Source organism: Hemitrygon akajei, chromosome 12 (genome assembly GCF_048418815.1).
Source record: "Hemitrygon akajei chromosome 12, sHemAka1.3, whole genome shotgun sequence".
Classification (NCBI taxonomy): Eukaryota; Metazoa; Chordata; class Chondrichthyes; order Myliobatiformes; family Dasyatidae; genus Hemitrygon; species Hemitrygon akajei.
This window is the reverse complement of record NC_133135.1, coordinates 33,441,042-33,453,379: the sequence shown is the minus strand read 5'-3', so window position 1 is coordinate 33,453,379 and position 12,338 is coordinate 33,441,042.

The window sequence follows — 12,338 nt, the reverse complement described above, 5'->3', positions numbered from 1 at the left end:
AACCACAAGCAAGTGTGCAGGAACAGAACCACAGTCTCAGCCTGCCCTTGTCCCAGCAAACATATTTCCTCCTGTCCTGATTCCAGCAGTCCTGTCCTTTCGTCTCAGGAGCTCTCTGCCATTTTGACGGTTTCCTGTTTCCTAGTCCCCAGTCAGCTGATCTTTGACATGGATATGCAATGTCTCTGTAAGTCCACCTCTAATTTTTCTTTGAACAGAGGGCCCTCAGTGAATGCATTCATTTGCTTTGCTGAACTACTCCTAACATTGAACAAGTTCTCATATTCTACAGATCAAAGGTGTTATGAAGGGAACTTGCATGGTCTTGAGCTCTATCTGCCTCTTTGTGAGATGCAAGCAACAATATGTCTCAGGCCACTCCCGTAACTCTATGGAACTTTGACTGCATTGAACTGCCTCCTGGATTCTTACTAATTCAAAAATGTTTCATTACTTTGCTCTCGGTCTTCACGCTGCTCTCACCTTCATGGTGTGGATTTTTGACTTTTCCCTTCACTTTCTGCATGTCTCCTCACTTTCTGGGTGTTGGCTTAAGTCAGGTCTTTATGTCTTGACTCTTGGCAGGGTCACCCATGCCAAACAGGTCAAAAGGTTGAGGCCTAACTGAGTGGGGTCCACCGGTCCTCCGGGTTTGGGGGTTCACCTCAGGGCTAACAACCTTGACTGGTCAAAAATGAATTATTGTTACAGAAACAGCAATGAAGAATGTCTGTGGATGGTTTGATGGCCAAGACGGAGGTGGAGGACTTTCATTGCTGCCCTAAATGCCAGTGGCATAACAGGCAGTAAGCAAGTAAATTATCTTATGTCTGCTATCCCTGTGCTCAGCAATTCTTCCCCCAGACAGAGCAAGGACAGAAGTTTTCCTCTTCTTCATTGTTCACCACCCACTTTCATTCAATGGATAAATCCTCACAATTTCCTCTAGCTCAAATAAAATTACCTTCCCCCCCCTCACCCCCTTTCCCTTCAACAATCCAAAGGTGCCATTACCTTTTCCACAGGTACTGCATCACCTGTCCTTTCACCTCTTTCCTTCCCACTGCCCAGAGATCCAGGCAGTCCTTCCAAGAAGAATAGTGTTCTTTTGCATTTCTTCCATTCTGGTGTTGGGCATTCTGTGTTCACCATTCTGTGTCCTGATGAAGGGTCTTGGCCCGAAATGTTGACTCCTCGTTTCCACGGATGCTGCCCGACCTGCTGAGTTCCTCCAGCTTGTTGTACTGTGTTCACCATATCAATTGTCTCCTCTACTAAGCACCTCTGCTTTGTCTACAGGTCTGACCCTGAAGTTGCAGTTCCTGCCACTTCTCCATCCCTTCTCTTTTTCTATGGTCCTCTGCTCTGTTCCAGCAAGGCTCAACATGAGTTTAAGGCCCAGCTGTTCATCGCTATCTTGGCAAATTGCAGCCATTGGGACTCAACATTAAGCTAAGCAATTTCAGTCTCATCTTTTTTTATTTAAATATTTTTCTCTATTTAAATATGCAGCCTGTAGAAGTTTGCTAGGTGTACCATGGAGAGCATTCCGACTGGCTGCATCTCCACCTGACGTGGAGGGGCAGGATTGAAAAAAAGCTGCAGAGGGTTCTAGAATCAGCCGCTGCGTCATGGGCTGTGTCCTCAACACCAGTGAGGACATCTTCAACAGGCGGTGGGTGCCTCGAGAAGGCGGCAATCTTCATTAAGGATCCTCACCATCCAGGTTATGTCCTCTTCTCATTAATACCATCTTGAAGACATAAACTCAACATTTCAGGAACACTTACCATCAGATTTTTGAACAGTTCATGAACACTACCTCGCTATGTTACTCCCTTTTTGTCAATTTGTTTTTTTTAATATTTCATAGTGTAACACAGTAACTTTTATGTGGTGTGCTGTAATGCTGCCACAAAACCAACAAATTTCACAAAATAATAATCATAGTTCCGATTCTGATTTTGATTTAAATAAGAACCATCCATTTCTGCTGTAAGGTTAACCATCTGTGATTAAAAAATAGTTTTCTCTCTCCACAGACATTTCTTGATGTTCTGGGTATTTTCAACCTTCTCCTTTTGGTTGCAGGTGCATCTCCAACTCTGATCCATCCACCCTCACCCAACATTTCTGTAAATTCAACCAGTTTTCTCTCTTTCCCAGTTCTGACACAGGGTCTACCATTGAAATGTGACCCCTTTCTCTTTCCACAGATGCTGACTGACCTGCGGAATGTAAAGAGTATTTTCTGATTCTATTTCCAATCCCCAGCATTAAGATTTTAGTTTGCATTGTTTGTTGATCAACATTTCTGAGTCTGGTGCATTTGCTACTGCCAGGAGCAAGGGATTTCTACTCCATGTCAACTTTAAAAATGCGAAAATATCCTCTAAAGCAGTTTTCTAATTGATTTACAAATAATTCAAGGGAGAGTGGTTGAGATGCTCTTATGAAAAGTGAACAGACTAACTATGTACTTAATAGTAAAAAATGCAATGAGGAAGAAGATATTGTTTCAACTTCTGCTGATCTTATTAGGGATTATTCTGAGGTTATAAAATTATGGATAGCATGATAATAGATTAAATAAAGTGAGAGCCAGTCTTAAGGAAATAAAGCCTATACACAATTTAGCTTCGAACTGGTACTTTGTGGCTAGTGAAATACATCATTCTGGTTCTGTCCCATTGAACCTGCCCAGGGAAAGACAATAGAATATTAGCCATTAGCACATTGTTAAAGGTCTATCCCTGCTATTTAAGTACAGTTCAGAACAGAGTTGTTTTGTCACCTAAGCCTCTGATTAGTTGTACTCTGATGGGGTACAACTGTAACAAAAGGAGTACATATTGGGTGTCTGGCATTTGGACAGACATCAGTACTGAATATTCAAAGTGGTGCTGCTGGCTGGGATGTGTTACCATTGTAAATATGCAATTATGTAAATTTCTCTGACTATATTCCAAATGATAAAGTTAAGTATGTGATTAGAGCAATTGAAACAGTGGTTAATCATTAATTGTAATACTAATCTCCTTTCCGGCATTTATCCTTGCAAGTGGCCAAAGTACCACACCTGCCCATTCACCTCTTCCCTCACCTCCATTCAGGGCCCTAAACAGTCCTCCCAGGTGAAACAACACTTAACTTGTGAATCTTCTGGGATCATCTATTGTGTCCAGTGCTCCTGATGCAGCCTCCTCTACAGTGGTGTGAGACCCTCTGAAAATTGGGGGACCACTTCATCGACCACCTCCACTCCGCCCGCCAGAAGTGGGACTTCCCAGTGGCCAAGCATTTTAATTCTGATTCCCAATCCTATTCTGACGTGTTGGTCCTCTTGTGCCATGATGAGGCCACACTCAGAGAGGAGCAGCAACACCTTATATTCTGGCAGCACACACAAACTGGTGGAGGAATTCAGCAGGAATTCTATGAAAAAAAGTACAGTCGACGTTTCGGGCCAAGACCCTTCAGTAGGAGCTTTTATATTTCTTCTGGGTAGCCTCCAACCAGATGGCATGGATATCAATTTCTCTTTATGGTAAAAAAAATTCCCCCTCCTTTCTTCTTCCATTCCCCACTCTGGCCTCTTCTCATCTGTCTGTCACCTTGCCCTGGGTCCCCTCTTCCTTCCCTTTCCATAAGACCATAGGAGCTGAATTAGGCCATCAAGTCTGCTCTGCCATTTCATCACGGCTGATCGATATTTCCTATCAGTCCCAATCCCCCCACCTTCTCCCCTTGTGTAGCTGGATCCTGGCCCTTTTGTCATATTGCCGGCAGGTGGTAAGAGTGGGCTCCCTCACCTCTGCCCCTTTGACCTTTAACACAAGTGCCCCTCATGGCTGTGTGCTAAGCCCCCTCCTTTACTCTCTGTATACCCATGACTGTTCCACCACCCACATCTCCAATCTGCCAATTAAATTTGCTGATGACACTACACTGATTGGCCTAATCTCAAATAATATTAAAGCAGCCTACAGAGAAGAAGTCATCACCCTGACACAGTGGTATCAAGAAAACAACCTCTCCCTCAATGTCGCAAAAACAAAGGAGCTGGTTGTGGACTACAGGAGGAATGGAGACAGGCTAGTCCCTATTGACATTAATGGATCTGGGGTTGAGGGGGTGAACAGCTTTTATCTCCTCGGCATAAACGTCATCGAGGATCTCACATGGTCTGTACATACCGGCTGTGTGGTGAGAAAGGCACAACAGTGCCTTTCACCTCAAACGGTTGAAGAAGTTTGGTGTGGGCCCCTAAATCCTAAGAACTTTCTACAGGGGCACAATTGAGAGCATCCTGACTGGCTGCATCACTGCCTGGTATGGGAACTGTACTTCCCTCAATCGCAGGACTCTGCAGAGAGTGGTGCAGACAGCCCAGCGCATCTGTAGATGTGAACGTCCCAGTACTCAGGACATTTACAAAGACAGGTGTGTAAAAAGGGCCCGAAGGATCACTGGGGACCCAAGTCACCCCAACCACAAACTGTTCCAACTGCTACCATCTGGGAAATGGTACCACAGCATAAAAGCCAGGACCAACAGGCTCCGGGACAGCTTCTTCCACCAGGCCATCAGATTGCTTAATTCATGCTGATACAACTGAACTTCTATGTTATATTGACTATCCTGTTGTACATACTATTTATAATAAGTGACTATAAATTGCACATTGTACATTTAGACAGAGATTTTTACTCATATACATGAAGGATGTAAGTGATAAAGTCAATTCAATATCCCTTCATGTCCTGACTAATCAAAAATCTATCAATCTCTGCCTTAAATATACATAAAGACTTGGTCTCTACAGTTGCCTGTGGCAAAGAATTCCACAGATTCACCACTCTCTGGCTAAAGAAATTCCACATCATCTCTGTTGTAAAAGGACACCCCTCTATTCTGAGACAATGTCCTCTGATCTTGACTGTCCCAGCATAGGAAACATGCTTTCCACATCCACTCACTCAAGGCCTTTCACCATTTGATAAGTTTCAACGAGATCACCCCTCATTATTCTGAATTCCAGTGAATAAAGGCCTTGAGCCATCAAACAGTCTTCATATGACAAGCCGTTTAATCCTGGAATCATTTTTGTGAACCGCATTTGAACCCTCTCCAGTTTCAGCACATTCTTTCTCAGATAAAGGGCCCAAAACTGCTCACAATACACCAAGTGAGGCCTCACCAGTGCTTTATGAAGTCTCAACATTATATCTTACTTTCATGTTCTAGTCCTCTTGAAATGAATGCTTATATTGCATTTCCTTTCCTCACCACAGACTTAACCTACAAATTGACCTTTAGGGAATCCTGCACAAGGTCTCCCAAATCTCTTTGCACCTCAGGTTGTTGTATTGTCTCTCCTTTTAGAAAATAGTCAACCTGTTCATTTCTTCTACCGAAGTGCATGACCGTACACATCCCAACACTGTATTCCATCTGACATTTCTTTGCCTATTCTCCTAATCTGTATAAATCCTTCTGTAGACTCTCTACTTCCTCAAAACCACCTGCACCTCCACCTATCTTCATATTGTCTGCAAGCTTTGCAACAAAGTTTCCATCATCCAAATCATTGACATATAACGTAAAAACCATCAGTCCAAACACAGACCCCTGTGGAACACCACTAGTCACCGGCAGTCAATCAGAAAAAGCTCCCTTTATTTCCACTATTTGCCTCCTGACAATCAACCACTGCTTTATCCATTCTAGAATCTTTCCTGTAATACCACGGGCTCGTAGATTGTTAAGCAGCCTCACGTGTGGCACCTTGTCAAAGACTATCTGAAAATCCAAGTATACAACATCAACAGATTCTCCTTTGTCTACCCTGCTTGTACTTCTTCAAAGAATTCCAACAGATTTGTCAAGCAAGATTTTCCCTTGAGGTAATCATGCTGACTATGGCCTATTTTATCATGTGCTTCCAAGTATCCCGAAACCACATCTCTAACAATCGACTCTGACATCTTCCCAACTACTGAGGTCAGACTAACTGGCCTATAGTTTCCTTTCTTCTGCCTCTCTCCCTTCTTAAAGAGTGGAGCGACATTTGCAATTTTCTAGTCTTCGGGAACCATTCCAGAATCTAGTGATTCTTGAAAGATCATTACTAAAGCCTCCACCATCTTTTCAGCCACTTTTTTCAGAACCCTGGGGTACACTACTATCTGATCTAGGTGACTTATCTACCTTCAGACCTTTCAGTTTCCCCAAGAACCTTCTCCCTAATAATGGTAACTTCACAACCCCTGACATCTGGAACTTCCACCATACTGCTGGTGTCTTCCACAGTGAAGACAGATGCAAAATATTTATTCAGTTCATCCGCCATTTCCTTGTTCCCCATTACTACCTCTCCAGCATCGTTTTTCAGCGGTCCAATGTCCTCTCTCTCTTTTATGCTTTATGTAGCTGAAGAAACTTCTAGTATTCTCTTTTAATACTATTCCTTTCTTCCATGGTCCACTCTCTTCTCCTATTAGATTCCTCCCTCACCAAAGCTTTTCCTTTCCTACCCACCTATCTTTACCTTTCGCCTTCTAGCATCCTCCTTCCCTCCCCCAACCTGCAGAAGGGTCTCGGGCTGAAACTTCGACTGTTTATTCATTTCCACAGGTAATGACTTGCTGAGTTCCCCCAGTTTTTTTTTCTGTGTCAATTATTTATCTTTGAGGTTTAGAGGCTTAGAAGGACTAAGAAAGATTAGGAGAATGAGCAGAGAAGTGGCAGATAGAATACAGTGTCGGAAGTGTATGGTCGTGCACTTTAGTAAAAGGAATAAAAGCATAGACAATTTTCTAAGTGGGGAGAAAACTCAGAAATCCGAGGCACAAACGGTCCTGGGAGTCCTCATGCAGATTGAGCTGGTGGTGAGCAAGGAAAATGCAATGTTAGTGTTCATTTTGAGAGGACTAGGATATAAAAACAAGGATGGAATGCTAACGCTTTATAAGACACTGGTAAGGCCTCACTTGCAGTATCGTGAGCAATTTTGGGCCCCTTAAGAAAGGATGTGCTGATATCCTTTCAAAGGTGGTTCATGTAAATGATTGTGGGAATGAAAGGCACATCATACGAGGAGCACTTGATGGCTCTGGGCCTGTGCTTGCCGGAATTTAGAGGAATAAGGGGGGCATCTCATCAAAACCTTTTTAATGTTGGAAGGACCAGATAGAGTGGATGTGGAGATGATGTTTCTTACAGTGGGTGAATCTTGGACTGGAAGGCACAAGCTTAGAATAGAGAGAAGTCCATTTAGAATTGAGATGAGGAGGAACTTTTTAGCCAGAGGGTGGCAAGTCTGTGGAATTCGTTGCCACAAAAGCTGTGGAGACTAGGTCATTGGGTGTATTTAAGGTGGAGATTGATAGATTCTTGATAATTCAAGGCATTAAGTGTTACAGGGAGAAGGCAGGAAAATGGGGTTGAGAGTGAAATGGATCAGCTATGATCAAACGGTGGAGCATTCTCGATGGGCTAAATGGCCCGATTCTGCTCCTATGTCATATGGTCTTATGTAGAAATATAAAACATCATGTCAGCAGAGCACTGTTCACTTTGAGCTGCGCAGTAATTAAAATGCTCCTGCGCACATAGCCTTTGTTACTGCACAATTGGAATTTTCTTTTAAATATAAAGTACTGCACAGTTTCCAAGTCAGTAAAAAAAAGTATTCTGTTTTTAAACAGTTCGAACAGTGTTCTTCTCCCTTTAGTCACCTCTCCCAATCTCCCTCCCTCCCTCCTTACTGAGCTGTACTGGAAATTTTCCTCTTCCTTCTCAGTCCAGATGCTCCCTTACCCAAAATGTGAAGTTACATCTTTTGCCTGCACAGATGCTGTGCGACCAGTCGAGTTCTTCCAGCATTCTGTTCTTTATCCAGATTTCTGTATTTGCAGCTTTCTCCTAATTCTCATAATTCCTATAGTACAGAAGAAGGTCATTTGGTCAAAAGGTCTCCAGAGCTTTTCCACTTGTCCCTACGAATTCCTATGTCACCTGTTAGACATGGAGTCATAGAAAAGTACAACAGAGAAACAAGCCGTTTGGTCCACCAAGTCCGGGCCAAACCATTTAACTTGCTTACTCCTTTCGAACTGCGCTGGGACCATAGTCCTGCATACCCCTACCATCCATGTACCTATCCAAACTTCTCTTAGCGTTGAAACTGAGGTCACATGGACCACTCGGCTGCTCAGTTCACACTCTCACCACCCACTGAGTGAAGAGGTTTCCCCTCATGTTCGCCTTAAACATAATGTTCTCTCATGTATGTCCATCCAATCCACGCTGGTTTCCTGCTGCCCACCTGCATCACAGTGACCTTACGGTAACCAATTAACCTATCAACCACCCCATTATTGGGATGTGGGAGGAAAAAGAATAACTCTGTTGTAAAAAAACACTACTTTTAACGATGATTAGTGAGGTACAGAGAGATCTGTTTTACCAACAAGTACCTTTATTGTTTAAACTAACAAGTACAGGAATTCATACACTAAATACCTTGTGTGCACACCCACTAAGTAGCTCTGACTCTCCTGAACAGTCAAAGAACAGCAAAGGTATTAGCTGGGCAAGGGAGTTTACGCTGGCCAGGCATTCCTTGTTGTTCTGATTCACTCACCACGTGTTTCACACAGGGTTGCTCACGCTTGTACCTGCAATGGTTATTCTTCGAAGTTACCACTGTCGGTGCACACAAAGCATCCACTTTTATATCCATTCCTTATCAATTCAAATATCGCATTCCTGTGTCATTGGCCACAGGTCATGTGTCTGTCCTTTAACACATTGTCATTGGCTCTGCTCCAAGCCAGCATCAATTTATTGCCCTCTTCCCATCAAGTGACAGACGCTAATTTGTGGCTCTTTGTTCTCAATCAGCAAAGAGCTTGAATCACTTCGGGCAGGCATCAACCCCAGCATTCACAAACCTGCATGTCATAACCAACCAAAGAACATCTCACAGATAACTTCTTATTTGGAAATGATCACTAGTCCAACAAATTACCTGAAGAATCATTGTGTCTTCTTTAAAACATTGATCAAGTTCAGCATGTCAAGCTCACAAAATGGAGAATAGAGTGTCTTCATAAAATGGCAGCCTCCATCCCCAAGCATGCGACAAGAACAAAGACAGTTAGTCTGTCTGTTTCCACTGTCCTTGATCCATTTGAATTCACTGATTTGTAGATTGTCATTCTTTCTGGCCAACAACTCTCTCTCCCATTTCTCTCAAAGGGTCTCGAACTGAAACATTAAGTCTGTTTCTCCATCCACATTTGCTGCCAGATCTGCTACTTCCAGTATTTCCTGGTTTGTATTTCAGATTTCCAGCATCTGCAGCTTTTCATAATTTTATTATCACAAATATTACTTATTGAATGCCTGGAACTTGTCGTTCCCTCAACCGATTGGGGGCAATGAAAATCCGGTACCTCCTGTTGGTGGTTGTTTCTCTTTGCACATCGGGCGACAGCCTAGCCATTTCTTTAGCATTTGTCTGCTTTCCCTGAGGCTGAGTATTTAGCTTGATGCTCAACCCAGCAGGAATGGAAAGCGTGCAAGGAGCTGGCTGCTTGCCTCGAAGTCCAGTGCGGATGCCACTACACCACAGGCTGGCTAACCTCCTGTTGCTGGCCTGCTGGTAAACAAACCTAGGAGAGGGAGGCACTTGGAGATCTTTGGCTTCTCAGCTGCTCCACTCAACACCAAATGCAAATCCAACCAAGTGTTCGTGTACCACCTGTAATTGCTCGCCTAACAACTAAGTTTCATAGCACGAAGCAAGCTGCTGGAAGAAGTCAGCAGGTCATTTGTGTAGACTGAGAGACTGAATGTTCACCCTTATTGTGCTGGAGGTCCATTATAACATTACAACAGCAGGATAGAAGTTGTTCTTGAATCTGATGGTATATGTTCTCGGGCTTTTGTATCTTCAGCCTGGTGGGGGGGTGGGGGTCAGAAGTGCGAATGACCGGCTGGCTTCTTCCCCAAGGCAGTGGGAAGTGTTGGTAGAGTCAACGGAGGGGAGGTTGGTTTTTGTGATATACTGGGCTGTGCTCAAAACTTTCTGCAATTTCATAGGGTCTTGGACAGAACAGTTGCCTTAAGAAGCTATGGTACAACTGGATAGCATACTCTCTGCAAAAATTGGTGATGCTCACCTGAAATGATAGATTAAAGTTTAAAGTAAAATTTATTATCAGAGTACATATATGTCACCCTGAGATTCCCCTTCCTGCGGGCATGCTTAGTGACCTATAGAACAGTAAATGTAAACAGGATCAATGAATAATAAACTGTGCAAATGCAAATATAAATAAATAGCAATAGATAATGAGAGCATGAAATAACAAGATAAAGAGTCCTTAAAGTGAGACTATCGGTTGTGGGAACACCAGAAATAGAATGGGTGTCGTTCAAGAGCCTGATGGTTGAGGGTTAGTAACTGTTCTTGAACCAGTTGGTGCAAGTCCTGAGGTACTTGTACTTTCCACCTGATGGCAGCAGTGAGAAAAGAGCATGGCCTGGGTGGTGAGGGTCTTTGATGATGAATGCAAAGTTGAGTGTTTCCATGGTCACTGTCTTCTTGTTCTTCCTGCAGCCTACGACTGGACTGCTCGTCTTAAACCCCGGGAAGAAGAAAATCTTGGATTAGCTCATGGTGAAGGAAGTGGAGAAATTAAGACCTACCTTTAGTTTAACAAGCAAAAAAATGTTTGTGGGATAGGGAGAAACTAGGATGAGAAGAGAAATATGGATGAGATGATCTTTGATCTCATAGCTGTCCACGGTCTCAGCAATCCTAATAGTAGCAGGTACCATATTGTCCAAGTAGTTAGGCTACACAAAACACACACTGTTTGAGTGGATCCAATGGGAGTTCTTTATTCATTAGCAAGGTTAAATAAAAATAAGACAGGAGCAAGTGGAGTGGCCATTGTCCGAGTGTGACAGTGTTAAAGTGGGGAGACTTTTGACTATGGCTCAATAATCATGGGCGATAACAGATGTGGATGGCGCAAGTATCTGGTAAACTTTTTTTTCGCTCATTCTGCATGTGTAATATATAGTTAGGGCAGTAACAATGACTCCAGGGGCCATGTTTTGTTCTTTGTGTGAGATGTGGGAATTCTGGGAGACCTTCAGTTTCCCTGGTAATCACATCTGTACCAGGTGCATTGAGCTGCAGCTCCTCAGAGAATATGTTAAGGAACTGGAGCTGCAATCCTATGATCTTTCAGAGAAACTGAGGCGATGATAGATAAGAACTAGGGGAAGGTAGTCACCCCTAGGTTGCAGGAGGCAGGAAAATGTCAGGAGAAGGAAGGGAAATAGGCAAGTGGTAGAGAGTACCCTGTGGCCATTCCCTCAAATAACAAGTATACTGTTTTGGATACTGTTTGGGGGGATGACCTACTGGGGGGAGCTATAGTGACCAGGTCTCTGGACTGAGTCTGGTTCTGAAGCTCAGAAGAGAAGGGGAACATGGCAGGATTGCACTAGTGATAGGCGATTCCATAGTTAGAGGAGTAGACGGGGATTTGTGGATGCGATAAAGAGACCCAGATGGTATGTTGCCTCCCAGGTGCCAGGGGAGGTGGGGATTCAGGGACTTCTCGGATTGTGTCCACAACATTCTAAAGGGGGAGGGTGAGCAGCTAGATGTCTTGGTACATATTGGTACCAGTGTCATAGGAAGGAAAAGAGAAGCAATCCAGAAGAGAGAATTTAGAGAGCTGGATAGAAAGATGTAAAGCAGGACCTCCAGAGTAAGAATCTCTGGATTGCTGCCTGTGCCACACACCAGAGAGGGCAAGGATAGAATGATTTGGCAGATGGATGTGTGTCTGAGGAACTGGCTCAGGGGGCAGGGATTTAGATTTATTAATCATTGGGATTTTTTTCTGGGGAAGGTATGACCTGAACAAAGGGGATGGGATCCACCTGAACCAAGGGTGGAGTTGGGGAGGGGGTGCGACCAATATCCTTTTGGGCAGCTTTTCTAGAGCTGTTAGCCATTAGGGTGGGTTTAAGCTAATGTGGTAGGGGAATGGGAACCAGAATGTTATGGCTGAGGATAGGAATGTTGGTTTACAAGCGGAGGTACCGTACAGTGAGACTCTCGAGAAGGACGGGCAGATGAGAGGGTAACATTGCAGTCAGTGGGATGGGTTGCAGAGTAAAAGGGGAACAAGATTGAAAAGTGTGACAAATACAGGACTGAGGGTGTTATAGTTGAATGCAAGCAGTATACAGAATAAGGTAGATAAGGCAGTACAGTTAGAGATTGGCAGATATGAGTAATATGG